The sequence below is a fragment of the Lissotriton vulgaris genome, chromosome 1_1 (assembly GCF_964263255.1).
Source record: "Lissotriton vulgaris chromosome 1_1, aLisVul1.2, whole genome shotgun sequence".
Lineage (NCBI taxonomy): Eukaryota > Metazoa > Chordata > Amphibia > Caudata > Salamandridae > Lissotriton > Lissotriton vulgaris.
The window spans coordinates 697,331,914-697,358,219 of NC_141685.1; positions in this window are offsets into that span (position 1 = coordinate 697,331,914).

A 26,306-nucleotide genomic window follows, 5' to 3' on the forward strand; every position below is an offset into this window, starting at 1 on the left:
GCACAGATTGATGATTTGTGGAATGAAATTGCTGTATAAATTTAAGGGCGCTATGAAATGCTGCCGCCGGGAGATTTATCAATAGCCGGCGCCGGCGTGGAGACACTGTAGTGCCAGAGGAGGAGCTGGGCGCTGCCGTAAATCCGCATACGATCAATCAACTGCAGATTGCATCAACCCCATCATGATGGTGTCAGCACAGTCTGCGTTCCAATGCTTTTGTGATTATGGTTCATTTATCAAGGCATAGCGCCAGCGTGAACCAGCACAGTCATTTGAAAGTTGATCGCCTTTCATAACCATGTGGTGCAGCCGCGTGGACTATTAACTCTTAAGGGCCGGATTACGATCTCGGGGACAGGGTACTTCGTCACAAACCTGACGGATATCCCGTCCACTGTATTACAAGTTTCACTAGATAGAAGGGAATTGTAATTTGGTGAATGGAATAGCTGTCACTTAAACCTATCTGCCAAGATCGTAATCAGGCCCTTTTTGATGACGTTGTTGAAAGAGTCCAAATACTTCTTAAAAGAATGCCTATTTAAATATTCATTGATCCTGATTACAGGTGTGTGGGGAAGGGGGTGGGGGCTGTAGATTCCAATCACTGTGCAAAGTCCTATTTTGTTGAGAAATGAGGGGGATATTAGCAAGGGCCCTATCGCCCTTTTAGCAAGCTGTCGCTAACGGCTGTTAGCGACAGCTTTATGGCGAAAGCAACCGTTTTGGTGCCGCTTTGCATGTCAGCCATATATATCGCTAATGACATGCAAAAAAGGCGTTCCCAACTTAAAGCGACTGAAAACAGTCTCAAACACAGCTTCCCTCTATTAGCAATGACCGAGAAGCGATACAAAAATTTGCGCTAACCCGAATATCGCTGGATTCTAACACCTGCTAAAAACGTGACTTAGCCATTCTAGTCAATGGGGGTGGATTGTAAGGTTAAGTCCTCACCTGCCTATTAGCAAGATTTTAATTAGCGTGTAGAATTTATTTATGTTTTTTTTGCGCTAATGCTGGGTTTCGCTGCTATCGCTGGATTTTCTATAGCCTTGGAGATAAGCGTTGATAATAACGCGTTAACTCTGCGATGAAATCCAGTGATAAAAAAAAGAGCGCTAAGCGCGCTTTGCGAAAAATGATCGCATTTCTTGGTAATATCCCCCCAAGTTCTGGGCTGAGTTCTTCAACTAGGTCTCTCCCATCTTTTTTGCACAGAGCACATTAGTATACATTTCTGGAGTACATGTTGAAGGGGAAAGGAGAGTGGCAGGAAAAGGGTGAATATCTTCTATAAAATGCAATAAATAAAGGAAAAATTGAAACAGGGTAAATGGGGCCCAAGCAAATATAAAAAAACGTACTTACCAAAGAATAAGCCTGTTACTGTTCACCAAAGTTAGAACCATCTCTACTATAATGGCGCTGCAGACAAAACATTCTCAAATTTGCTCTAGCCAGGCCCTGGAGTAAGTTACATACCACACATGGCCACACACTGATATTGCAAGGGAATCTCATACAAATCAGTGGCGCAGGAGTATATTTATCAAAGCTTTGCACCAATTCAAAGTAAAAAAAATATAGAAACTGGTGCAAACTCTTGATGAATATTTACTTTCCAGTGCAAACCGAAGGTGGTACATGGGAGTTCATATGCTTCTACCCTAAAGCTATCTACTAACATTTGAACACAGGGCTTTATGTTAAAGATTACAACTCCTCGAAGCAGGTGAAAAGTAAGACAAATTGTTTTTGTACTCCAAACATTTAAAACTTTGCCAGTGCGCTGTAGTGTTTAGTACACATACGAAGTGAATAATTTTTTATATTTGAGCTCAGTATTTTGTACTGGAAGGTACCCTTTCAGTACATAACCATCGCACACATGTTTGTACTATGGTGCAAGGGTGGGTGCATGGCGCTAGGCAGCCTGAAAGTGGGATAAGTTTGTAAAAATATATATTTTGTATATATAAATACATATAAATGCCAATTCCTAACTATATAAGGCCTGAAACATATGGTTTTTAAAGTGAATATATATATATATATATATATATATATATATATATATATATATATATATATATATAATATATATATATATATATATATTCACTGAAAAAACCATAGGTTATAGACCATATATAGTTAGGAATTCGCATTTACAAAACCTTATTTTACTCACACAAAACCATTGAAATTCCATATATAGTTAGTTGCACTAACTATATATCGCGCACCCGCAATCCACTGCTGATGATGTCACATATTACATCATTCATGACATGGTCAGTGACATCACTGATGACATCACTGATGACATCTCAAATGACATCACTGATGACATCACTGATGACAACATCCAGTGACTGTATGTTTCTGTAAAGTTAAAATATGTTTTACATATTAAAGAATGAGTGGATGTATAAGTGTCTGGATGAAGGATTTAGTAGGTGCATGACTGACTGTACGAGTGAGTGATTAAATGTGTCTCACAGAGTGCATGGGTTAGTGACTAAACTGTCTTAATTTGTGCATCATTATGTCTGTTGTTCTGTAAACTGTTGCATGTGTTGATAAGTAGCTATATGAGTAACTATATGGGTTATTGATTGATTGCCCAAGTATTTGTATGGGAGACTGAGTGTGTGTGTGGGTGGCTGGGAGGTGTATGACTCTGTGCATAGCTGTGTGAGCAGTTGATTCACTAGATGTATGGTTTCAAAAGTGCATGTGGAAACAGCTGTATGGGCGGTTGACTGTGTGCATGAGTGTATTGGTGAGTGAATGGATATCTCAGTTCTACATGTCAAAGTAAGTACATATGTAAAACACAGTACATGTGAGAGTTGACATATATAAATAACTGTGCATAAGAGCCAGTGAATGTGTGAGTGGCTGTATGGATCATTGTGAACTTGTATCAGGGATTGTATAAGAGAGTAAATATGTGTTTGTATATGTTTGAATAAGTACAGTTTGTATAACTGTATAGTTGAGGAAATGGAGGTGTGATTGATTCTTTGCATGACTGACTAGGTGTGTGAGTAACTCCATGGATGTGTGACAGTCTGTGAGTGTCTGTTTACACTGAGTGTATCTAAGGTTATATTACAGTCTGAAGATGTTCATTGTATTATCACATAAATGATATCATCAGTGATGTCATCAATAATGTCAAATGAGATGTCAGTGATGTCATCAGTGATGGATTTGAGATGTCATCAGTGATGTCATTTGAGATGTCATCAGTGATGTCATCAGTGATGTCACTGACCATGTCATGAATGATGTAATATGTGACATCATCAGCAGTGGATTGCGGGTGCGCGATATATAGTTAGTGCAACTAACTATATATGGAATTTCAATGGTTTTGTGTGAGTAAAATAAGGTTTTGTAAATGCGAATTCCTAACTATATATGGTCTATAACCTATGGTTTTTTCAGTGAATTTCAAGGTTTTGTAAATGCTAATTCCTAACTATATATGCTCTATAACCTATGGTTTTTTCAGTGAATTTTCAAGGTTTTGTAAATGCAAATTCCTAACTATATATGGCCTAAAACCTATGGTTTTTTCTGTGAATATCAATGGTTTTTTAATAGCAAATATCAAAAGCTGTCAAATGTCAAGTACGTGATAGGTAAAAACTTTTTTGTGTTTATGCACGCTGATGTGCTTTGAACGCTGCCCCCCTCCCCTCTTTTCTCTTAGTAGTACTCTCTCTTTGCAGATAGTGAAGGGTAGTTAACGCAGGCCTTTACCCCCGTTGTAATCCGTCGTGCCTGCTTGTCTCTCCATTTGATTGATTGTTATCCAAGCATTTACTGTTTTACAATTGATTCTCTTTGGTTCATTCTCTATTTACAAACAAGCACAAAGTCGCAATACTCTGTTTAGTCTTTGCAGATAGTGAAAAATCGTGTAAAAAAATAAAAGTAATCGAGCAAAATCAGTAGGCCACTAATTGGATCTCTTTTTGACCTCGCTAAAATAGAAACATTAGGAACAACCCTTCATGAGAAATACGAAAATAGTGAGATGAACTGAGCTCCACACCATGAGGGCTGCAAGACAGCTCGGCTCCGTCACCCACCCCGCCCAAAATAACGACAAACCCTATGCATATATTAAAAATATATACAACACACCAGCAAAGTAACAGGGTAAAACATTTTATTAAATAACTATTTACATAACTATTTTATACTTTTTGTTGCCCGATCCGGCTAGCATAATCGATCGAGCATGAAACTCATGCACTCTGATAGCAAGCGTTGCTGCTGATGCTATGCAGACCAAAACTGGTTTTCAGTTTGTACATTCTTCTAGATTTTTCCATCCAAGGTTGGTTGAGTTTGTAGAACGATGGCTTCAGATTTTCAACATACGGTGTGATGGCGCGGACTGGGAGGGGGCGCTTGGCTCCTGCCCCCTCCCCAAGTAAGATTTTCATACGTGAAAGTACGTTAATGGTTTTGGTCCCTGAGTTGCTTCGATGTCACTGCCATTCTCAAATGGCATAAGTTCTGGATGTTGGGTGCCATAGTTCAGAGTTCTGAGCAGCGCTTGTAACACTGTCTGAAGCTTATTTGCACCTACTGCAGCTTCACTATTCTCAAAGTAAGTGAGGGCCGTTTGTGGACCTGACTGCATTTGAAAACAATGTGATATGGTACCTCCCTAAACCGCTTGACTGAGGCCCCCGAGGGGCGGTGTGATGGCACGGACTCGGAGAAGACGCTTGGCTCCGACCCCCTGCCCAAGTCTTATAGCACTGGTGTAGCCTGAGATCGCCCCCGACATAGGCGGCCGGCTCCCGGGGTCCGGCGGAACTTTTTGCCTTTTGATGACTCTTCTATTCTGGACCTTGTCCCACAATCCGTTTGACCTGAAGACACGCTGTAGTGGGGCGCCCCTTTACCTTTTAGTTGCCATTCCGCCCGCTTTTGCTACACTGTGCCTCTTCCACCATTCAGCTGTTTACCGCCCGCTCTTGCGACTACAGCGTCTCGCTCACCATGTAGTTGAGTTGCTCCCGCTCTTGCGATGCAACAATAGGCGGCTGCCACAGGACTCTCAAAATGGCGGCCGGCTCTTCAGATTTGGGCGTGGTCCACTAAAATGGCCCTGGGACACCTTGGAACTCGGACGCTTGCCGGATAGGGCTTGGGTCCCATTCTCGAAAGCGTCCCCTCAGCCGTGAAGATTCTACAAAAGTCTTGGGGGCCCCCGACTCCCGCAGGCTTCTGGTGGGGAGCGGCTGCCATGATTGCTCATGGAATGGCCACGACGGAGCTACGAGATGGTGGTGCTCTCATGCTGACGCCAGCTTCAGTCTGAAACATCCAGAAACACTGTAGACTACCAATTCGATCAGTTCCGGTAGCGCCCCAACATGACCCGGTAGAGAAGAACTTGCCCTCCCCTCTTTGACTGATGGTTCTTGTTGCCTGTCCCCTCTGTTGTCATTTAACAGAACTTTTTGGACTGCTGAAAGGGGTTGTGTTCCGAACGCTGGTTGGTGGAGACATTTTGACTATATTCTTGACCTACGTTGTCGCGTAATGCGTTATATGACACACCGCGTTAGCGCACCCGGAAGTGCTCCGGTGCGCGAAGCGCAGCTTCCCGGAAGCGATCCGGGGCGCAGCGCGTAACGTAAGCATAACAGGTCATGTGACTTGTTAATAAAACTTTTCATTGGTTCATTTTACTTTTGTTATTTTAATGATGAAAAGCTTGGTCATATGACCTAAAAATTACGCTTTTTATTGGTTTCGAACATTATTTTTTTTTAAACATATATGTTATAATGTTCCAGGCTAATGTACTTTCCCGGAAAATTTACAACTGTCCTGCAAGTAAAATATATTCCTTTTTTGAGAAAAAGGGCGTTTCTTCGTCCCATGACGGAGCCGTTGAGTAAAAAAGGCTCGGCCTGCTGTCTTAGTCACCGATACGCCTGATTATCAGATTCTTATCGATCACTTTATGTTGCAGGAGTGGAAAACACAACTGCCCTTGACCATTTATCTTTACTGCGTTCCTACGTATTATACCTTTTATCCGTCATGTAATTGGACTGCTTTATTTCACTTGCCTTTTACTGATTCGAAAACAGTGACTAAAAGTAAAAACTTTACCAATGTAAATACTACTACCATGTTTTGTTTTAAAAACCTTTATTGTGAAAATGTCAGTATACAAATACGGGCCTATAACCACGTGGGCCGGCCACGGAGCAAACTGAAATCGTATATGATGAGGAGACATTTACATTGTAGAAGAACGTAACGAGCGGGCCATTAGGTTGCAAGAACTAAGGTGTCTAACAGTTGCGGAATCGGTGGACGTACATTTTGTAATTAAAATACGACAGGGCCACTTACAAAAATATTATCTAGATATACATTTGCGGGCAAGTACCATGGGTGACGTTAATTCGAACTTTCAATAGTACAGTAATCAATAACACATCAGAACTTAATATCAATAGGGATGTCGAAATGTTCAATCAGTACTCGTCCCCGCCCGCCATGTGCTTCAAAACTGCATACGTATCTCGTGATATCAAGGTTGGGCAACCAGTACACAACAAGGAGTTACGAGTCCCATTTATACCAGCGCCATTTTGGGCGAGGCCGGGCAGGTCCAGAATATAGTCAAAATGTCTCCACCAACCATCGGCCAGACCAGAACCCCTTTCGGCCCTTTATGCTACAAGATGGTGTCTTCCATTCAGAAAATATTGTTGGCAGCATTTTGAAAGGAAAGATAAACAGCCGTTCTCCTAGTGAGTCTCACATTGTTACATTTAGGAAGAATGTTGAAGAGTAGTATGTTGAAAATCTGAAACCATTGTTCTACAAACTCTCAATCAGCCTTGGATTGAAAAAAAAATCCTAAAGAATGTACAAACTGAAAACCAATTTTTGTCTGTATAGCATCAACAGCAACGCTTGAGTCAGCTTTGTGTGAAGCCGCCATTTTGATTCAATCAATAACGTCCCCCTGCACACATTCAGGGACCTGGTCGTGTCTTCAGGTCAAACGGATTGTGGGACAAGATGCAGAAAGGAAAAGGAAAAAAGTTCCGCCGGACCTCGGGAGCCGGCCGCCTATGTCATGGGCGATGTTTGGCCACACCAGGGCAATAGTGAAGCTGCAGCAGGTGCAAATAAGCTTCAGACAGTGTTACAAACACTGCTCAGAACTCTCAACTATGGCACTCAACATCCAGGACTTGCCATCCGGATCTTGGCGCCTTGTGCTGGTTCCGACCTATTCACACATCGGTCCACTACTGACATCACCTCATAAGCCAACGGGGCACCCCACGCCGACTTTCGGCGCAGCATTGTAGGATGGCCACACCAGTGCAGCAACTTGCTGGACACCACCTTGGTGCCATCCGGATCGCGGCGCGTTCGAGTCACTGTACCGCAAGAGTGACCGGAACTCAGCTGGACACGCCGTCTTTCGGCGCAGCATTGTAGGATGGCCACACCAGTGCGGCAACTTGCTGGACACCACCTCGGTGCCATCCGGATCTCGGCGCGTTCGAGTCACTGTACCGCAAGAGCGGGAGAAACTCAGCTGGACACGCCGTCTTTCGGCGCAGCATTGTAGGATGGCCACACCAGTGCAGCAACTTGCTGGACACCACCTCGGTGCCATCCAGATCTCGGCGCGCTGTGCTGCCTTCGGCCTACTGTAGCCGCAAGTGCGGACGCAACTCAGTTGGATGGCGAGTGAAACGCTAAGGGGAGCCCCACTGCAGCCGAGGAGCCTCCATCTTGGGGGAGACGCACAGCCCCCACTGACTGACGCCGCCTCACGTGCCAACGGATTTTCTACGCTTTTTGTAGCCCTATGCCGCATAACAGGTCATGTGACTTGTTTATAAAACTTTTCATTGGTTCATTTTACTTTTGGTTTCCTAATGACGGAAGGCTTGGTCATATGACCTAAAAATAACACTTTTCATTGGTTTAGAACATTTTTTTTCCCAAACGATGAAAGCCCCACCTTGTTTCTGGATGTTTCAGACTGAAGCTGGCGTCAGCATGAAAGCACCACCATCTCGTGGCTCCGTCGTGGTCATTCCGCGAGCAATCATGGCAGCCGCTCCCCACCGGAAGCCTGCGGGAGTCGAGCGCCCCCAAGACTTTTGTAGAATCTTCACGGCTGAGGGGACGCTTTCGAGAATGGAGCCGAAGCCCTAGCAGGCAAGCGTCCGAGTTCCAAGGTGTCCCAGGGCCATTTTAGTGGACTAGGCCCAAATCCGAAGAGCCGTCCGCCATTTTAAGAGTCCTATGGCAGCCGCCTATTGCTGCACTGCAAGAGTGGGCGCAACTCAACTACATGGTGAGCGAGACGCTGTAGCCGCAAGAGCGGGCGATAAACAGCTGAATGGAGGATGAGGCACAGTGTAGCAAAAGCGGGGGGAATGGCAACTGAAACGGTAAAGGGGCGCCCCAGTACAGCAGACGAGCCTCCACCTGGGGAGGCCCGTTCACGCCGCCTACCCCACGCCCCCCCCCCCCCGGGGCGCCCCACGCCGTTTTTCGGAGCAGCATTGTAGGATACCAAAACCAGTGCGGCAAGTTACTGGACATCACCTGGGTGCCATCCACATCTCAGCGCGTTCTGCTGCCTTGGGACTATTCGCACAACAGACCGCTACTGACGAGGCCTCCCCGCGCACCCCCGGGGGCGCCCCACGCTGTTTTTCTGAGCTGCATTGTAGGAAACCAAAAACCAGTGCGGCACCCAGGTAACATCACCTGGGTGCCGTCCAGAACTCAGCACGTTGTGCTGCCTTGGGACTATTCGCACAAAAGACAGCTACTGACCATTGTTGCTTCTTTTTTCCAAAAAATGTTTAAATGTATTTACAGTTTTTGTTGCGTTCTATATATTTATAAGTTAATAAAGTTTTATAATCCTACTACTTTGTTGGAGTGCTATATATTTTTAAAAAATCGGGTGAATGGGGCCTTGAATCGGGTTATTGTCATGTGTGGGCTTTGGAAGTGTGCTGCTACAGGATCGGACATTTCAAACTCAAATGCACGTTCTTTTTCTTACCTTTCCGAAGCATGGAGCGCAATAGCAGGCAGAGAAAGGGTGATGCAAGTGTTGAACACTGCCTGGCCTGGCAAGTTGCTGGCAGTGCCCCCCCCCCGCCCGCTCCTGAAAGAGGGCACACACACACCGCCGCCCCGAGTACTTCACAGATCTTTAAAAGACCATGCGCTTGTTAATGAGGCTTAAATGGTTTATCACCCCTTCTAGAGCCCCTGCATCGGCCCTCTGACGTTTCCTGCAAGAATTAGCACGTAACACAATACCAAGCCCTGTCAGCTGAAACCCCCGAGGAATCGGGTTTTTGCTTGCAGGAATCGGGAGGCGGGAGACTAGCACTGAAATCGGTAGTCTCACGCCTGAATCGGGAGGGTTGGCATGTCTGGATTCTCTACAGCTGGGGCCATAAACTGCATCCGCAGGGCTAGGTGATAGCCTGGGACCGGCCTGGACAATCGGACACAGAGGAAGAGGAGTGTCAGAGGGTGCAGTAGTGAATAGGGTGAAAGGGAGTTGTCGGGCGGGCACAGGGTGTGATTCTCAGGGAAGAGCAGCGCAGATGGGGGGAAGTTTATAGCCCATGCATGAGAGAGAGAGCGGGGGTGACCAGTGCGTGGGGGAGATGATTGCGAGGGTGGGGAGCCGTGCTGAGAATCGAAGGCGTGCAGAGAGTGGGTCTGGTCAAGGCATCTAAAATGGCTGCCGTGCACGACAAAATTGTGGCATTGGAAAAAAGGCAAGATGGCGCAGACAATGTTTATCAATAAGGATTCATTTATAACAAAATATTTTATCGCAGTGACAAATTGGCGGTCAACACTTCCTGATTTCCATCAAATCGAACGTTAACAGACGTCACGCAGCAAAAAAAAAAAAAAACGCTCACGCACAGCCGCTGGAAGACATGTATCAACATATATGAGCCTCCTCAGCCACCCTCAGAAAACATAAGGGATCAGGATACGTCTCCCGCACCCCCTTATACCTAGTAATTTAATTAAAACGAAACACAAAATGGCGAATTCCCGTTTCGCTACCAGTTTGCGGCCCAGTTCGCGGCCCGGGAAGCGCTTCTACCGTGAAAAATCTATTTTTTTTTATTTTCCCCACGGGACCCTTTAATAACCCCAACATCATTCCTAGGGGGTCAAGAGGGGTCTACCTTGCCCCCTTTCATTAAATTCCCCCTTCGTTTTTCACCTCCTCTTGTCTCTCGATCCTACCGAGAGACAAGATGGCGGCCGCTCCGGACTGTTTAGAATGTTGACAGACACCGGAAAGCCAATCAGCTTCGCATCGCAAATTTCCGTTTCGCGAAAAGTACACGAACTGGAGCGCAGCCCGGAGCGCTGTTACAGATATATATCTTTTTTTGAACGTTAATTTCTCAAAATCCACTGAAACACATATATTGAGACCTAGCAAAGGTTCATCGGGCTAACAGTCCCTACAATTTTGCCAAGTTTCGTGCAAATCCATTCAGCCGTTCGAGCTAAAAGTGAGGCCAACCGCCCTATGGAAATTAACATGGGAAAAACGCGTTTTGGGACCCCCCTTTTTTCTCGGCCCCCCCTTGACGAAACCCCCCCAAATTTTCAAGGGCTGCTCAGAAACAAAATGTGCCATTTTCCTGAAGCCTAATCCGTCCACAAACGCCAAAGTTATTAGACATAGAATTTTCAAAAATCCCATAGGGAAAAAATCCTAACTATATATACCTACTGGCGACAGCCAGTAGGTAATATATATATATATATATATATATATATATATATATATATATATATATATATATATATATATATATATATATATATATATATATATATATATATATATATATATATATATATATATATATATATATAACACAATCAGCCAATGGCACAGTCTGTCCAAGAATGCTAGCAGTATCCAGAAAGTAAAAAAAATATATATATAATTTGGTGGTGTGCCCAATGCCCCTCATTTTGGGAAACAAAAACTTGAGAATGAGAGACGACAAACATGTAAAGTATCAATTTTTTTTTCATGTCTAAGGAAGCAGAACTGGTTAGATACAACTTCTCTTCTGATGCAATGCTTGATATGGTTGCAAATTGAGAGCAAGATCTCACTTCACCAGCTGCCCACTCCTGGGCCATCTCAAACCACTGTCTGTTCTTTACTTTCTGGACACTGGATCTTTCCAGATTGTCATTGGGGAAATGCTGGGCATGCTGTAAAACAGTCACGGCACTTGCACAAAGTACTAAGGAGCGGCACTAGACGAACGTGCAAGTATGTCATCATGTCACAATTACTGTTTGAGAGGCAACAAACGTCAGGGAATCTCTATGCAATTGACTACGTTCTTTGGGTCTCAGATGCCAATGGTTTTAGTCATGTGACACTTTAACTACCCCATCACAAAGAACACAACGGGGCTTATTTACAAGCCACTTGCGCCACTTTTGCGTAATTTTTAACATGGGAAAAGTGACTTCAGATGGTGCAAGGGGCATATAAATATGCCCCCATGTTTGCAACTAACACCACTGCCTTTCAAAGTATACGTTGAGTTCCCTGGGTTCACACAAAAGAGCTAAATGTTTTCCAATTGTCAGTCGGTTGCTTGGTATTTTGGTGGAATTTTGCTAAAAGTTAAATGTAACTAGCTCACACTGTGCCTGCATGTGTACCTTTGTAATGGCTTCATAAGGACAGTTACTCACAACTCTACCCCCACTAACACATCCATGAGAGTAACACTGATTGTAAGCATGCGTGGAATATCTGTATCGTTATCATGGAAATAATGTTAGAGCAAATATCAAATGTATTTTATACAGGTGATGCAGCGTATGGTCTCTCTTCATCCACTCACACTATTATGGTGCCCAACCACGCTGCCTCAAAAAAGGAACATTTGGGAATTATTGATCATTAGTCATTATTGGGCACATTTTTTCCATCTTTAAGTCATCCTTTAGATACCTTGATCATAGGGTGATGGTTTCACCAGTAGTCCTTAGAAATAGTAGGCGAGATAACTGTAGTCTGTTGGATGTTGCACAGCATTGTTAACATACAGAGTTTACAGGTAAGCATTGCCCTTAAACAACTGCCCCATTCAGGTTCCCAGGACTGGCCGCAGATCAAAGGTCACGAGTGGCAGGTGTATGACAGAGTAGTTCTCTCATATATCAACTAAGCTGCTGGATTCAGTGCTGCATTACTGTTATTGGACGGTCCCTCATCAATGATGATAGGTTGGCTTTAACAACATCCATCCATACAATCCTAAAACATTGCTGTAGCACCACTGTGGTGCGACAAGCAAACTTGCAATTCTAAAACGAATGTGCATTTTCACACCCATCACTCTATTTTTCAATAATATGCCCAATTGTGCATCTATGTACATCACTCATCCATACTCAAAATCTCCCCTCAGATCAAGGCAACTAAAATTTAGCTTATGAAGAAAGACACCTAATATATACACTATCATATCTACATATCCACTAACCCTACTCTGAACATTGTATAAGTATAGTTTCACAGTGTCTTATGTCAATGGAAAGTGTTGTATGGTACCAATAGGGTGCAATTCACAACCTCAGCATGTAGTGGTGGCTCCTCCGCTAAGGAGAAGGAGTGTCGCCCCACTGCCTAGGTGAGGGGGTGTGCGGGCCTGAAGCACAGGGAAGTAGTGATGCAACCCTCCTAACTGCGCAATGACTGTTTGGTTGGCCCTCTCGGGCCACCCAAACCAGTCATGCACATTTTCCCCCTTCTCCATGCAGGCTGCATTATAGCCCTTGGCTGAGTGCTGTGTCATGGCACTCAGACCAATCACAACACTGCATTGCAACGTTGTGATTGGCTGCAGGAAGTGTGGCAGCCCTGGTGCTTCCTACTCCCTGTTTCCCACAACAGCCCGGAAAAGGACGCACGATCGGCGACGGTGGACGGCCAGCCAGCTGGCCGGGAGGTAAATGATTTATTTTATTTTTGCTGTTATCCCCCACCTTCCGTCCCACTACCCCCAGCTGCGACTCTCAGGGTGTTGTGACATTCAGTCTCACAAGAAATAGCATACAGGCAGGGGAAGTAAGACATTCCAGAGCCATCCTTGCACCTGCATACAAACCTACTCCATCCTACAATCTTTTCTATCCAGAACCCTCCAAAATTGAGGATAGAGATGAGAGGGCCCCTTGCCACTCCCAAGAAGGGAAATAGTAGTCATCGGAGAGAAGTTCTGCTAACATTTCCTCAGCTGTCTGGGGGCAAGGCAATACGCTGAGTAATGCAGCGAACATGGACATCGGTGCTGACAACTCCAGATGCTAGAGAGCAGGGGAAAGTACATGCTTGTCATCCAGGGAGTGGTACAAAAGGGGGTGGTGATGGACGGAGCATTTGAATCAATCAAACACTCACACCCAGTCAAAAGATCTGGGTTTAATCCATCACCGTTCTTTAGCCCACTCTGCCACCCCAGTTCAGACATGGCTATATGCAAATCAGTCTGACCCTGTGCCTCATGGGAACAGTCCAGCCCGAACTGCCAAGCCACATCTTCCCTGGACCGGAAACAAGCTTCCGAGGACCAGTTTCTGCCATTCCAGCCGTCTCCAGCCCGGCTTGCTTGAATCCAGTGGCAAAGTGAGCAAGGGACTCACGCCTGAGCATACCCTGCCACACTTATGGCGGCCAAAAGTGGTACAAAAGGGGGTGGTGATGGACGGAGCATCTGAATCAATCAAACACTCACACCCAGTCAAAAGATCTGGGTTTAATCCATCACCGTTCTTTAGCCCACTCTGCCACCTCAGTTCAGACATGGCTATATGCAAATCAGTCTGACCCTGTGCCTCATGGGAACAGTACAGCCCGAACTGCCAAGCCATATTTTCCCTGGACCGGAAACAAGCTTCCAAGGACCAGGTTCTGGCATTCCAGCCGTCTTCAGCCCGGCTTGCTTGAATCCAGTGGCAAAGTGAGCAAGGGACTCACGCCTGAGCATACCCTGCCACACTTAGGGCGGCCAAAAGTGGTAAAAAAAGGGGGTGGTGATGGACGGAGCATCTGAATCAATCAAACACTCACACCCAGTCAAAAGATCTGGGTTTAATCCATCACCGTTCTTTAGCCCACTCTGCCACCCCAGTTCAGACATGGCTATATGCAAATCAGTCTGACCCTGTGCCTCATGGGAACAGTCCAGCCCGAACTGCCAAGCCATATCTTCCCTGGACCGGAAACAAGCTTCCGAGGACCAGTTTCTGGCATTCCAGCCGTCTTCAGCCCGGCTTGCTTGAATCCAGTGGCAAAGTGAGCAAGGGACTCACGCCTGAGCATACCCTGCCACACTTATGGCGGCCAAAAGCGGTACAAAAGGGGGTGGTGATGGACAGAGCATCTGAATCAATCAAACACTCCACCCAGTCAAAAGATCTGTGTCATTTAGCGAGAGCACAAGAACTGGCATGAGAGCCAGTGTTAGATATGCCGTAGGCACAGGATGTGTTTGGGGTATATTTTCAGCCCCATATGCAGCACCACGGGCTCGGCCCAATGCACAGTAGGGTCACCAGAACAGCTTGTCTAGACCTTCCCTTGCAGGTGGAAGCTCAGTAACAGCAGCACCACACAAATTGACTGCAGTAAGAAGGTGTGCTGCTTTATCTGTAAATCGCAAGTGTTGTGTCTTGTCTCCAACTTAATGGGTCTTCTTACATCGATTTTTTTTCTGCTTGGCTTGGTGTCATCCATAACTTGTAAATGAGTGTGCATGATCTGTGAAACTATTGTCTGGATTTATCAGTTTAACAAATATACATGTATTAATAGGAGTAGTATCATATTAATGACATTTGTCATGATAAATCATACATAATTATCGGATGACCGTTCAATTCAGCTTAGTCATATGACTGGAGCTTTTGTAATGGTAAATCCAAAAGGGAATTATCTACTTTTCTCAGGTCAGACACCGATCATAGACTGTGTGAAACAGATGTCTTCTCTGTTTGTTCTAAATACTTTGAAGTTTCTATCATAACATGTTCAGCTTGTACTCATCCATCAATCATCACCAGTAGCCCTCTGAATCATACCTACTTTCCTGTTGCTGACATGATGTAATTTCAAGATGACTTTGCTGGTCTCATGGCTTTCCAAGCACAAATATGTCATTTGTTTATGTTGAACTCTGGTTTATTTTGGACTAGCTTACCTGTCGCGCTTTGCTGCAATCTCAGAAGAAAGGCAATTTAAGGAAACTTGTTATGATAACATTCAATTTACATTATGTCATTTTTATTGAAACGTATTCAATTTAATATGGAAAGCATTTTAAAGTGTTGTTTTAATTCTGTTTATTTATTCGAGTGCTTGTGGATACACAGTATTTTTTATTTTTCAGTCAAGTGCGTACACAAATAAATCAGAAGGTTTTCCGACGCGTGAGCTGGACACATACAGTTGTCCATGTGAGAAGCACGGATTCTCCAAATCTAGTCTACACACTTGCAATGATTGTCCTTGTGCTTTGTTTATGGTCATTGCAAAAGCGAGTCACACCGGAAACTGTAAACGTTCAGTATTGGAAAGATTATGAGGGCCCTGGGGGTCCGGGGGCCGATATTTAACAATTTTTTAAAAAAAATTGCCAGGGACCTTCGCGGGAGTGTTCTCAACAACTTCCCAAAGTTTCATGCCAATTGGATGAATGGTGTAGTAATGCATAAAGGACAAACAGAAAGACATACATTCGTTTTTATATATGAGGAATAAGGAATCAGCACCCATCCAAGAAATATTTCATTCATTAATTTCAAAGGCCCATAATATGTATGAGAGTCCTGTGATAAATGAGTCCGGAATTCAGTAAGATTTTTCTTTTCCAAAGTTCTTTATTTTGACAATACAGGTCAGGAAAAAATCCAAGAACACAAATGGATTCCCTTCTTAGCCGACGCATTTCGTCTCACACATTGAGACTTCTTCAGGGCTCCAAAAACGAGTAATGGTCAACATTCAGTACATCTTGTTGTCGTTTTCTTGAAAGCAGCAAGTTAAACTAATTTCTTGGAGGCTGCAGAATAATCTTTATATCTTGAAGATGTGATTCAATAGAAATGTGGTTCATAAAGGTACAGTAGTCCCTGTCTATAACCTCCTCAGGCCTCTGCTGCTGTTCTTGTAGTGCTTGAGCTTGTTAAACAGAGAAGGGCATGGTGGCCAGCGCAGGTTTAAACATCACAGGTAAGATATAAAGATTATTCTGCAGCCTCCAAGAAATTAGTTTAACTCGCTGCTTTCAAGAAAACGACAACAAGATGTACTGAATGTTGACCATTACTCATTTTTGGAGCCCTGAAGAAGTCTCAATGTGTGAGACGAAACGCGTCGGCTAAGAAGGGAATCCATTTGTGTTCTTGGATTTTTTCCTGACCTCTATTGTCAAAATAAAGAACTTTGGAAAAGAAAAATCTTACTGAATTCCAGACTCATTTATCACAGGACTCTCATACATATTATGGACCTTTGAAATTAATGAATGAAATATTTCTTGGATGGGTGCTGATTCCTTATTCCTCATTGCGTTTTGGGTTTTACCCTTGAAGGAACAGACAGGGTTGTGTTCCTTGGATTCAAAAGCACCATCATCACTACTCTCAAGCCACAGGTTAAAGCAGGTGCATCTTTGTTTGCCTCATCCCTTTCCTTTGTATAAAACAAATCGTTTTTATATATATAGATGGGGAAGTACCATGTTACAGCTGTATTTGTATTGCTCATCGACACCCACTGGTAATAGTGGCATGCAAGAATATCATTCTAGCATGGGTCAGGGGAGTCATGGGTCAGGCGAGTTGTCACAGCGACTACTGTAATAATACACTGGGATGTACATGAAATAATAGATATATGCATTCCTTAAACTTTTTTTACACCTTTACTTTTATGCGGACAGCCAAAAATTAAGTAGAGACATATTCTCTAGAATACCTATGTCTAACAAATATCTGAATCTCTAAATGGCCATTTATGCAACTGCAGAACCAATCAAGATGCTGCTGTGTGCCTGTTTACACTCCCATTGCTGATCTTTGAAGGTGTGAGAGAGGGTGCAGGCTGGAAGATGGCAAAGAGACAGGGCATGCCTGACTCTGGAGAGAGGAAGCACAGAGACCACTGTCTCTCTCAAAGACATCCCACAGTTGGTATCAAAATGAAAAGAAATAGAGCAGAGCAGACACTGCCCGGCACACTAAGTAGAATTAATGACTAGTGTGTGAGATTCCTGACCCAAGGAAAGTGGACAAACTCACTGTAGGAGGTACCCAAAAAGAGACCTCACAATTGAGAGAGTCTCAGAAGCTATTATCCATCTGCAGTCCTGGAAAATACCGGGAATCAAAGGCATCCCAGTGGTAGCTTTCAAATGCTATGCTAGTATACTGTCTCCTCCCTTGTTAGAGATCTTCACCCTGTGAAAGAAAGAGAAGCAACTAAACAGAGAACTTGGAGAGACAGTCACTAGCACAATCCGAAAACTGAGCACACCACTAGCTCAGTGCTGCAGGTCTTACAGACTGACCACTTTGATAAATGGCAAGGCACACATCTCATTGCACCATCAGGATTCAAGCAAACCGGGCCGAAGACGGCTGTAATGCCAGAAACCGGTCCCTGGGAGCTTGTTTCATTCCCAGTGTAAGAATTGGCTTTTGTAGTTTGGTTTGCCCTGTTCCCATCATGCACTGGGACAGGAACAGACTAATTTGCATACAGCCAGGTTCTGAAACTGGGATGGTGCAGTGAGCTAAAAAACGGTGTTGGATCTAGCCCTGATCTTTTGACTGGGTGAGAGCTTTCTGCTTAATTCAGAGACTCTGTCCCTCACCACCCCTTGTTGTAAATATTTTTGTCCACCCTAAGCGTGGAAGGGTATTCTCAGATGTGAGACCCTTGCTCATTGCACCATCAGGATTCAAGCAAACCGGGCCGAAGACGGCTGTAATGACAGAAACCGGTCCCCGGGAGCTTGTTTCCTTCCCAGTGTAAGAATTGGCTTTTGTAGTTTGGTTTGCCCTGTTCCCATCATGCACTGGGACACGAACAGACTAATTTGCATACAGCCAGGTTCTGAAACTGGGATGGTGCAGTGAGCTAAAAAACGGTGTTGGATCTAGCCCTGATCTTTTGACTGGGTGAGAGCTTTCTGCTTAATTCAGAGACTCTGTCCCTCACCACCCCTTGTTGTAAATATTTTTGTCCACCCTAAGCGTGGAAGGGTATTCTCAGATGTGAGACCCTTGCTCATTGCACCATCAGGATTCAAGCAAACCGGGCCGAAGACGGCTGTAATGCCAGAAACCGGTCCCTGGGAGCTTGTTTCCTTCCCAGTGTAAGAATTGGCTTTTGTAGTTTGGTTTGCCCTGTTCCCATCATGCACTGGGACAGGAACAGACTAATTTGCATACAGCCAGGTTCTGAAACTGGGATGGTGCAGTGAGCTAAAAAACGGTGTTGGATCTATCCCTGATCTTTTGACTGGGTGAGAGCTTTCTGCTTAATTCAGAGACTCTGTCCCTCACCACCCCTTGTTGTAAATATTTTTGTCCACCCTAAGCGTGGAAGGGTATTCTCAGATGTGAGACCCTTGCTCATTGCACCATCAGGATTCAAGCAAACCGGGCCGAAGACGGCTGTAATGCCAGAAACTGGTCCCCGGGAGCTTGTTTCCTTCCCAGTGTAAGAATTGGCTTTTGTAGTTTGGTTTGCCCTGTTCCCATCATGCACTGGGACAGGAACAGACTAATTTGCATACAGCCAGGTTCTGAAACTGGGATGGTGCAGTGAGCTAAAAAACGGTGTTGGATCTAGCCCTGATCTTTTGACTGGGTGAGAGCTTTCTGCTTAATTCAGAGACTCTGTCCCTCACCACCCCTTGTTGTAAATATTTTTGTCCACCCTAAGCGTGGAAGGGTATTCTCAGATGTGAGACCCTTGCTCATTGCACCATCAGGATTCAAGCAAACCGGGCCGAAGACGGCTGTAATGCCAGAAACCGGTCCCCGGGAGCTTGTTTCCTTCCCAGTGTAAGAATTGGCTTTTGTAGTTTGGTTTGCCCTGTTCCCATCATGCACTGGGACAGGAACAGACTAATTTGCATACAGCCAGGTTCTGAAACTGGGATGGTGCAGTGAGCTAAAAAACGGTGTTGGATCTAGCCCTGATCTTTTGACTGGGTGAGAGCTTTCTGCTTAATTCAGAGACTCTGTCCCTCACCACCCCTTGTTGTAAATATTTTTGTCCACCCTAAGCGTGGAAGGGTATTCTCAGATGTGAGACCCTTGCTCATTGCACCATCAGGATTCAAGCAAACCGGGCCGAAGACGGCTGTAATGCCAGAAACCGGTCCCCGGGAGCTTGTTTCCTTCCCAGTGTAAGAATTGGCTTTTGTAGTTTGGTTTGCCCTGTTCCCATCATGCACTGGGACACGAACAGACTAATTTGCATACAGCCAGGTTCTGAAACTGGGATGGTGCAGTGAGCTAAAAAACGGTGTTGGATCTAGCCCTGATCTTTTGACTGGGTGAGAGCTTTCTGCTTAATTCAGAGACTCTGTCCCTCACCACCCCTTGTTGTAAATATTTTTTACCACCCTAAGCGTGGAAGGGTATTCTCAGATGTGAGACCCTTGCTCATTGCACCATCAGGATTTAAGCAAACCGGGCCGAAGACGGCTGTAATGCCAGAAACCGGTCCCTGGGAGCTTGTTTCCTTCCCAGTGTAAGAATTGGCTTTTGTAGTTTGGTTTGCCCTGTTCCCATCATGCACTGGGACAGGAACAGACTAATTTGCATACAGCCAGGTTCTGAAACTGGGATGGTGCAGTGAGCTAAAAAACGGTGTTGGATCTATCCCTGATCTTTTGACTGGGTGAGAGCTTTCTGCTTAATTCAGAGACTCTGTCCCTCACCACCCCTTGTTGTAAATATTTTTGTCCACCCTAAGCGTGGAAGGGTATTCTCAGATGTGAGACCCTTGCTCATTGCACCATCAGGATTCAAGCAAACCGGGCCGAAGACGGCTGTAATGCCAGAAACTGGTCCCCGGGAGCTTGTTTCCTTCCCAGTGTAAGAATTGGCTTTTGTAGTTTGGTTTGCCCTGTTCCCATCATGCACTGGGACAGGAACAGACTAATTTGCATACAGCCAGGTTCTGAAACTGGGATGGTGCAGTGAGCTAAAAAACGGTGTTGGATCTAGCCCTGATCTTTTGACTGGGTGAGAGCTTTCTGCTTAATTCAGAGACTCTGTCCCTCACCACCCCTTGTTGTAAATATTTTTGTCCACCCTAAGCGTGGAAGGGTATTCTCAGATGTGAGACCCTTGCTCATTGCACCATCAGGATTCAAGCAAACCGGGCCGAAGACGGCTGTAATGCCAGAAACCGGTCCCCGGGAGCTTGTTTCCTTCCCAGTGTAAGAATTGGCTTTTGTAGTTTGGTTTGCCCTGTTCCCATCATGCACTGGGACAGGAACAGACTAATTTGCATACAGCCAGGTTCTGAAACTGGGATGGTGCAGTGAGCTAAAAAACTGTGTTGGATCTAGCCCTGATCTTTTGACTGGGTGAGAGCTTTCTGCTTAATTCAGAGACTCTGTCCCTCACCACCCCTTGTTGTAAATATTTTTGTCCACCCTAAGCGTGGAAGGGTATTCTCAGATGTGAGACCCTTGCTCATTGCACCATCAGGATTCAAGCAAACCGGGCCGAAGACGGCTGTAATGCCAGAAACCGGTCCCCGGGAGCTTGTTTCCTTCCCAGTGTAAGAATTGGCTTTTGTAGTTTGGTTTGCCCTGTTCCCATCATGCACTGGGACAGGAACAGACTAATTTGCATACAGCCAGGTTCTGAAACTGGGATGGTGCAGTGAGCTAAAAAACGGTGTTGGATCTATCCCTGATCTTTTGACTGGGTGAGAGCTTTCTGCTTAATTCAGAGACTCTGTCCCTCACCACCCCTTGTTGTAAATATAAGGCACACATCTTGGCAAAAAGGCTGGCCAGTAAAATTATGACATTTCTCTATTGTCTGCCCATAGTAGCTTCAGCCTGCTTACCACAACATCTGGTGGGTATGCTGTGCACTAGCACTGGTGCCCAGGCTTAAGGAATCCCTGTACCTCTCACAATTGCTTCTGAAAAGTAATTGAAAATCCTCCGGTTGTAACCATCTCTTTGCAGTTCTTGTTCACAAGAACTAAGGACACAGCTTTGTCATGGTGGTCCCTCTGCTCTTTTAAAGGTGGACCTGCCTGAGTACAGATAAACTGGTCCTTTTCATTATTGTTCCTAATCAACAGAGGGACTCGTCAGGGATGCTTACTCTCACCCACCTCTTTTTGAAGATCTTTGTCAAGCAAAAAATCCATGTCATGGTGAATCATAAAAGTCACTAACTTAACCTGTGATTTCCACTCTGGTGGCGTTGCACAAATGCTTTCAGTCTTAACTTAGAGGCACTATGTTAAATATACAGCACACAAACAGTAATAAAGTGGGAACACAACAAAGAACTCAAAGTAATTTAGAAAATTTAATACATTTTAATAAATAAAATGAGACAAAAATGTCAAAAATACAATCAATAAAACTGGAGATAAGCAATTGAAGAGTTTTAGGTAGGTATAGCACCTAAAAGCACAACGTGCCCCTTGCAGTCATGTGGTTGTGCTAGGCTGAGGTATAGTCACAAGTTCAGGCTGACAGTGATGGAATGTAGGCCGGACAGAGTGACCAAGTTAGTCAAGCTGAAAAAGTTACCTTCTCGAAGAATCAAGAACTTCAGAATTTCTCCTTTTCCTGCAGAGGAGTAAATGTTAATGCCAGTCAAGGGCCCAGGATCTTGAGGGGCACCTCTTGGCGATCAGACATTCACTCTAGTAGAGGCCAGTTTGGCTCATTTGCAGGTCCAGCTGTAGCCGGTCAGCTTGGCATTTGTGGGGAGGCCTCTAGAGCTTGTGGTGTCCCTGTAGCTCAGGACAGGAGGTGAGCCAGTAGACCCTTGTAGTCACTCAGGTAGAATGGGATGAAAGGAGCAGGTCCGGTCATCATTCACAGAGAGCAGGGCAGGCCGCAAACAGCAGGGCAGTCATCTGGGGAACAAAGCAAGTCTCAAGCAGCAAGTACTCCACCGGGGAATAGGGCAAGCTGCAAGCAGCAGGGCAGTCTTCTGGGGAACAAGACAGTTCTTCTTCTGTGAAATCTACAGGCCCAGGAGCGTTCAGAAGAGTTGGTATGAGGGTCCAATATTTATACATGGAGCCAGACTTTGAAGTGTGAGAATCTTGTAGTCCACACCCACATCTGGTTCTGGGAACTTCTTTTTTCCCCTGCCTAGACTCCCAGTGGTCTAGGTGACAGATGTCCGGTGTCATGGTCCTTTGTGAGTGTGCTGGAGGCAGCCCTTTGACTTAAAAGTGGTTCATGGAGCCACTCTGTTCCACCCATCCTGGCCGGAAGGCCCATCTTCCCAACATCTGGTCTACTTTTGTCTCACTGTCTCACAAAGTCCAACTACCAGCTAATCACAGTCATGTGACACATCTGCAGTCTCCAAATTTTTAGAACAACCTTCTAAAAGTGAAATTTTCAGAATTGTGGCTTAAAATCCAATTTTACCACCAAAGAAGATTGTAAATGAAATATTTAAAGCATGACATTTCTTCCTGTTGGAACTTAATAAATTTAACATGGTAACCAACAGTTATCCTATGGGAGAGGTAGGCATCATAGTGAAAAACAAACTTTGGAGTTTTCCAATACCAAGAAACACTGCACCCTCCCTTATGTGGCTCTCCAGCTACCTGAAAGCGGCTCTCCTGTGTGCAGTCCAGCCTACTAAATTAGAACGTTTTGATTTGTTGAATTAATATATATATATATTCAAACATTGGAAAGTTTGTATTTGAGTCTAAAAAGGTGTGCCTTTTCAGAAATATTAGGCTGATGTTGGGAGAAAATGGCAGAATTTTCAGAATGTATTTACAGCTGAGTGATAAATCATAAAGTGTTGGGCAGACTTAATACTAATATTATCACCTTTATTTTTACATTACTACTGGCAACCGTGCCTGTTGCGCTAATGTGATCACTGTGGATGATCTTGCACATTGTGGTCACTATTCACTAGCATATTATTGTCTGACGTGGTCACTATTACAACACTTAACCTCATCACTGCGACGCGAATTCCGCCGCAGTGCTAAACATTCCTATCGCGGGCGTGGCCATGACGGCTCCCGGCCGTCATCAGCACACGCCCACTGTGACTCATGATGGCCGGGAGCCGTCATGAGCATCAAAGAGGTTAATATTAGTAGATCAGGAGGATTTCCATGGAACACAAGTAGGTCCTAATACAGAACAGGTTGGAGACCCCTGCTTTACAGAGTTGTGCCAACATCGGTTTGACTCTGAACTCCCTGCACCCAGCGACCTTGCTAATGGAAGCGGACCTCTGGATCAGCATCAGGGTCCACAAATAGGTATCTGGGAATTACTCTGAGAAGGGTGGCTCCGGTCCTCCCCAGTAGAGCAAGGAGGAGGTCCGGGGTAAAACAGATAAGTCCCAATAGGACCCAAACTATTGCGGGGGGAGAAGGATTCCCATGCCCTTTCTAAAAATGGGGAGAATCTTATTGGTAGAGGCCAAGGCACCCTTTTTACAAACCCAAGGACTTTGACTGTTTCCACGAAGGACACTCTTGGTACAGAACCCTGTCTGTACCAAGAGACCATCCACTGGTGGGAACTCTACATGGGTGGGCAATGTGGCCTTTGGGGAAGGTAGTTCCAGGATTAGAGGGCAGAACATGCCACAGTATCTCTTAGTTGGGAGGCGGACTTAGAAGCTAAGCTTGTTATCCCGGTATGTGGCAGTCATCACTTCCACAAGATTACAGTGAATGAGGTCCCTGTCACAGCTATGAGAGATACCTTGTTAGAAACAACATATTAATTTTAAGGCAGTTGTTGCAAGAAGAGAAAATTCATGACACAATACATCAATCCAAACTCATGCAGCTGATGATAAAACATTTTTCCACCCCAAACACGTAAATAAACACATGGCATCTTAAATCGTCCCATACTCATAGGGCTCATAATAAAACATTCCAAGTCTCCCAAATGATTGCGTAAATACAAGACCAGGAAGATCAAGATACTTTCTCACCTCCTCTCAACACTTATAAAGGAGATGCTTCAATTCAGTTGATACCATAAAGGAAGAGACTAGGTCTTGTTTAAGGTCCAGCACACTAGCCCTTTAAATCGACAATGAAAACAATGAGTGTGCACTTCCATTGGGGGATCTAGGTCGCCTAGTGTGGTGAATCCAGGGACGTACAGGAGAGTGTTCTTATTAGGAGCAGGGGCCCTCACACACCCCGAGAGGTGTCATGTTTCATCATCGGGCAGCTCCTCGTTGAGCCAGTGCTGCAATGCCCACCGGGCACATCAGGGAAGCTCTTTGAAGGAGTTTTTTTCACGGACGTCAGGATTGAGGTTTGGATGTGGTGTGCAGGTCTGAGTAGAATAGGAGGAAGGTGTGTATGTTAAAAATGACTAATATGATCCAAAAACAATTTTTTTGTCGGATACTTTTGTCATGATTAAAAACTTGAGTTCGAGCTAGCGCTAGATAAAATGCTGTATCTAGGCTTTGATTAATATAAGTCATGGATCGACATGTTTCATGCCTCCCAGTGTCCACACAGATCACAGCATTTCATCAGGACCATTTAAACTTCATCTACTCAAACAGGGATGAATTTGTGAGAGATGTGCAAAGCATGGCCTGCATACCTTACATAGATATGTACTGTGTCTCCTGGGAGTAGACCTAAAGTTAGTACAGTGAATGGCCCCAGTCGGACTATTCTGGGAGAAACGCTATTGGGCGTGCCTACTGTCGGCAGTTGGTGCGCAAAATATGTTATCCCAAACTTATAGGTCTCATAATGAAACATTCTTCCACCCTGAACAGTCAATAAAGTGCCTAAACTAATGCATTCTCCCATACTCAAGGGGCTCATAATGAAACATTTTTCCATACCAAACAATCAATTAAATACAAACCCTATTTGAATTAAAATCCTGTCTCCTTTCCTCCCAGTGCTTGTAGTGACAATGCTTCAATTCAAGCCCCAATCATTGTACAGCTCCCTTAAATTGCTAATGCAGCAGGCCGATTTCAAGACTAAAATGACCTGCAAAAAGATTAACCCCTAAATGTGACTGTGTGAAAACTATATTAAAAAGCAAGACCCTACTGCTTCCAAACCCATTTCCTCCATTTAATGTAATATTGTAAGGAGGATTAACTCTAGTATGATGTCAGGCTTCACACAGGCTGACATTTCCACATTTTCTCTTCCCATTCTTCCAGCCTAGGAGCGAAGGGTGATTTCCAATAAGTGTTAATCATGGAGTGGGCCATCAGCGTTGCTATAAATATAAAGTGCTCCGTATAATTTTGCCCTGTTATCTGACCATTCCAAACACCCAATAGTGCAAATTTCAAGGTAGAATGAATGTCCCGTTCAAGTGGCCTGCCTACTACATGGAAAAACGTCCTCCAAAACATCTCCAGATGACAACAGGACCAGAACATATGCAGCCAATATCCTACCTGGTCACATTTTGGGCAGCTTTTCTAAATGACTCATGAAACACCCTATTCACTAACAGTGGAGTAAGGTTTTGCATTCATCCATTAAAGAAATCCATATGGGGAAAATGGGCCCCTCTAAGGGTTGAGTAACTAAGATCAAAATATATTTCCAAATGTATTTCTTTTCATTTTACCCCTGTGTCATTTTCCCATTTTTATCGTATCTTCATCCAGCTCCAGGTGAAGTTCCTTTAATCAACATCCTCCCCCGATGAATTGCTGAAAGGTTTTCTTATTTGGGTGTACATAAAAATGATAAGAATCCACATGAGATGTCTTTCCCAAGAAAGGGGCCCGGGGGGATTTCATCATGGCCCCTTTAAAAAAAATCTCCTACTTTTGTGATAGATAAATCTCCCCATTATCTTATTGTTTATTCAGTCAGAGCAGGTGAGATGGGTTGACAATAACTCCATTGAGTCTCTGCATTAATTTGGAGGATTTCTGTATTTAAT